Here is a 5,000-nt window from a genome sequence, read left to right as displayed (position 1 = left end):
AGCTAGTGGCCCGTAGAGTAAAAAGGGTACCCCCAACAAAGTTGTCGTTTGACGTTCTGGTTGCACTTTTCATCATCTAGGGTGCGTTCCTGACACGTTTTGAGGGGTTTTAGGAAAAAAAAATTTTTTCGCCTACTCGAGCTCTCTGGCCCGTTCGGTGCACATTTTTGAAAAAAGCTAGGGAGCTGCCCCTAGGTTCGGGGCGTCACAAAATGTTGAAAAGTGGTCGAAAAACCACTATCCAGAATCGGATGTAGAATCGTTAGACGAACTTAAAATTGTTCTACGACACCCATCTGCGACGTTTAGTATTCGAGATATGGCCCGTCCTAGGTCTGACCGAGCAATTTTTGTTCCGCGCACTTTGTGCACCGTACACTTTGATGTTTGTATGAAAAAGTACCCTACCTAGGGACGCGTAGAGCAAATTTGTACCCCCGGGCATGTTGTCGATTGACGTTCTGGTTGCACTTTTCATCATCTAGGGTGCGTTCCTGACACGTTTTGAGGGGTTTTAGCAAAAAAAAAATTTTCGACTACTCGAGCTCTCTGGCCCGTTCGGTGCACATTTTTGAAAAAAGCTAGGGAGCTGCCCCTAGGTTCGGGGTGTCACAAAATGTTGAAAAGTGGTCGAAAAACCACTATCCAGAATCGGATGTAGAATCGTTAGACGAACTTAAAATTGTTCTACGACACCCATCTGCGACGTTTAGTATTCGAGATATGGCCCGTCCTAGGTCTGACCGAGCAATTTTTGTTCCGCGCACTGTGTGCACCGTACACTTTGATGTTTGTATGAAAAAGTACCCTACCTAGGGACGCGTAGAGCAAATTTGTACCCCCGGGAATGTTGTCGATTGACATTCTGGTTGCACTTTTCATCATCTAGGGTGCGTTCCTGACACGTTTTGAGGGGTTTTAGCAAAAAAAAATTTTTCGACTACTCGAGCTCTCTGGCCCGTTCGGTGCACATTTTTGAAAAAAGCTAGGGAGCTGCCCCTAGGTTCGGGGTGTCACAAAATGTTGAAAAGTGGTCGAAAAACCACTATCCAGAATCGGATGTAGAATCGTTAGACGAACTTAAAATTGTTTCTACGACACCCATCTGCGACGTTTTAGTATTCGAGATATGGCCCGTCCTAGGTCTGACCGAGCAATTTTTTGTTCCGCGCACTTTGTGCACCGTACACTTTGATGTTTGTATGAAAAAGTACCCTACCTAGGGACGCGTAGAGCAAATTTGTACCCCCGGGCATGTTGTCGATTGACGTTCTGGTTGCACTTTTCATCATCTAGGGTGCGTTCCTGACACGTTTTGAGGGGTTTTAGCAAAAAAAAAATTTTCGACTACTCGAGCTCTCTGGCCCGTTCGGTGCACATTTTTGAAAAAAGCTAGGGAGCTGCCCCTAGGTTCGGGGTGTCACAAAATGTTGAAAAGTGGTCGAAAAACCACTATCCAGAATCGGATGTAGAATCGTTAGACGAACTTAAAATTGTTCTACGACACCCATCTGCGGATATGGCCCGTCCTAGGTCTGACCGAGCAATTTTTGTTCCGCGCACTGTGTGCACCGTACACTTTGATGTTTGTATGAAAAAGTACCCTACCTAGGGACGCGTAGAGCAAATTTGTACCCCCGGGAATGTTGTCGATTGACATTCTGGTTGCACTTTTCATCATCTAGGGTGCGTTCCTGACACGTTTTTAGGGGTTTTAGCAAAAAAAAATTTTTCGACTACTCGAGCTCTCTGGCCCGTTCGGTGCACATTTTTGAAAAAAGCTAGGGAGCTGCCCCTAGGTTCGGGGTGTCACAAAATGTTGAAAAGTGGTCGAAAAACCACTATCCAGAATCGGATGTAGAATCGTTAGACGAACTTAAAATTGTTCTACGACACCCATCTGCGACGTTTAGTATTCGAGATATGGCCCGTCCTAGGTCTGACCGAGCAATTTTTGTTCCGCGCACTTTGTGCACCGTACACTTTGATGTTTGTATGAAAAAGTACCCTACCTAGGGACGCGTAGAGCAAATTTGTACCCCCGGGCATGTTGTCGATTGACGTTCTGGTTGCACTTTTCATCATCTAGGGTGCGTTCCTGACACGTTTTGAGGGGTTTTAGCAAAAAAAAAATTTTCGACTACTCGAGCTCTCTGGCCCGTTCGGTGCACATTTTTGAAAAAAGCTAGGGAGCTGCCCCTAGGTTCGGGGTGTCACAAAATGTTGAAAAGTGGTCGAAAAACCACTATCCAGAATCGGATGTAGAATCGTTAGACGAACTTAAAATTGTTCTACGACACCCATCTGCGACGTTTAGTATTCGAGATATGGCCCGTCCTAGGTCTGACCGAGCAATTTTTGTTCCGCGCACTTTGTGCACCGTACACTTTGATGTTTGTATGAAAAAGTACCCTACCTAGGGACGCGTAGAGCAAATTTGTACCCCCGGGCATGTTGTCGATTGACATTCTGGTTGCACTTTTCATCATCTAGGGTGCGTTCCTGACACGTTTTGAGGGGTTTTAGCAAAAAAAAAATTTTCGACTACTCGAGCTCTCTGGCCCGTTCGGTGCACATTTTTGAAAAAAGCTAGGGAGCTGCCCCTAGGTTCGGGGTGTCACAAAATGTTGAAAAGTGGTCGAAAAACCACTATCCAGAATCGGATGTAGAATCGTTAGACGAACTTAAAATTGTTCTACGACACCCATCTGCGACGTTTAGTATTCGAGATATGGCCCGTCCTAGGTCTGACCGAGCAATTTTTGTTCCGCGCACTTTGTGCACCGTACACTTTGATGTTTGTATGAAAAAGTACCCTACCTAGGGACGCGTAGAGCAAATTTGTACCCCCGGGCATGTTGTCGATTGACATTCTGGTTGCACTTTTCATCATCTAGGGTGCGTTCCTGACACGTTTTGAGGGGTTTTAGCAAAAAAAAAATTTTCGACTACTCGAGCTCTCTGGCCCGTTCGGTGCACATTTTTGAAAAAAGCTAGGGAGCTGCCCCTAGGTTCGGGGTGTCACAAAATGTTGAAAAGTGGTCGAAAAACCACTATCCAGAATCGGATGTAGAATCGTTAGACGAACTTAAAATTGTTCTACGACACCCATCTGCGACGTTTAGTATTCGAGATATGGCCCGTCCTAGGTCTGACCGAGCAATTTTTGTTCCGCGCACTGTGTGCACCGTACACTTTGATGTTTGTATGAAAAAGTACCCTACCTAGGGACGCGTAGAGCAAATTTGTACCCCCGGGCATGTTGTCGATTGACATTCTGGTTGCACTTTTCATCATCTAGGGTGCGTTCCTGACACGTTTTGAGGGGTTTTAGCAAAAAAAAAAATTTTCGACTACTCGAGCTCTCTGGCCCGTTCGGTGCACATTTTTGAAAAAAGCTAGGGAGCTGCCCCTAGGTTCGGGGTGTCACAAAATGTTGAAAAGTGGTCGAAAAACCACTATCCAGAATCGGATGTAGAATCGTTAGACGAACTTAAAATTGTTCTACGACACCCATCTGCGACGTTTAGTATTCGAGATATAGCACTTTGTAGGTCTGACCGAGCAATTTTGTACTGAAATGTATGGTGAACATGTAATTCATTAAATAACATTGACTTGCATCGTGCCCTACTTCATCGGCACAGCTGTTATTGACTATCTTTAGTGGAAATGGATTGAGTTTGACCATTTTAAGCCCATTTCCTATGCCGTGCACCAACATTGTGTACCGATCAGGGAAAGTACGCTACGTACGCGTTCATGGATGTCGATGTTGGTACAAGTTGCCTTTCGGGATAGCCGTGCACCAAAACTGTGTACCGATCAGGGAAAGTACAAGACGGAGGGTGCAGCTCGAGCGTACGCGTTCATAGATGTCGATGTTGGTACACTTGCACCAAAATTGTGTACCAATCAGGGAAAGTACAACACGGAGGGCGCAGCCCGGGCGTACGCAATCATGGATGTCCATGTTGATACAATCTACGTGTACGTACCTAGTTTTTGTAGGAAAAGTTGCAATTAAGTGCTTGCATGCTTAAAATGCTCATCTCAACCGGTCACCTTTTGGCCTGCCCTTTTATAACAGAAACCTAGAAAGATACTCGAGATTTTTGTGTTTTTCCATTCGCCCGGGACGACGAAATGAGCTATGTGCACATCGTGCAGAAAATTGTCTTCGCCACGCATGTTTTTGTCCATCCACTCATATAATCACCCGCATTTGTGTTCAACACGGACGGCGCAGCCCGAGCGAACGCGTTAATGTTTATGTTTGTACACACTGCTTGTACGATTCTAGGATTTGGTAATTGCGTCACAGTGCCCGACCGTCGCGGACACCATTCTTGGACAGAAGTCCTAGTACGTAGAGTACTTTCCCTAGGTATGTGCTCGTTCGTGACTATCGTTACGTGCTTACGGACACGCTTGGGTATGTTTACCATACAAGGTTTACTAGGGAAACCTGGGAAGGACGCTTGCCCTCCCGTCGCGGACACCATTCTTGGAAAGAAGTCCTAGTACGTAGCGTTCCTTATTTTACTTGATCAGTTTGTAATGCATTCGCTTTGTTCCATCGACTTCTGCTACTGCTCACTAAGGGGTGTTCGTTTGCGATGTGTACGATAAGCAACTGTCTATCGTAACCAGCAGTTAATCAACACTTTTTACCCAAGTCATAGCAACATAGAGTACTTTTCCTAATCGGTACACAATTTTGGTGCACCTCTAACCTCGCCGGCACTTTATCGTTACGTTTTGTGCACAACCTAGGGACGTGGTGTAAGTTTCATGATTTTTATGTTTGATTTGGTTTATTATGATTGAAAAATACGCTACGTCCCAGAAATTGGAGCTCGACTACTTCCTCCATGTGGCGAAAAAAGTTACTGGGCAACGCCTAGCTTATGCCCCATTTGTACTTCAATTTTCATTATCAGGTTTGAAAAATACGCTAAGTCCCAGAAATCTGAACTCGAATACTTTTGCCACGTGGC

The sequence above is a fragment of the Anopheles gambiae genome (assembly GCF_943734735.2).
Source record: "Anopheles gambiae chromosome X unlocalized genomic scaffold, idAnoGambNW_F1_1 X_unloc_108, whole genome shotgun sequence".
Lineage (NCBI taxonomy): Eukaryota > Metazoa > Arthropoda > Insecta > Diptera > Culicidae > Anopheles > Anopheles gambiae.
This window is presented reverse-complemented; position numbering follows the sequence as displayed.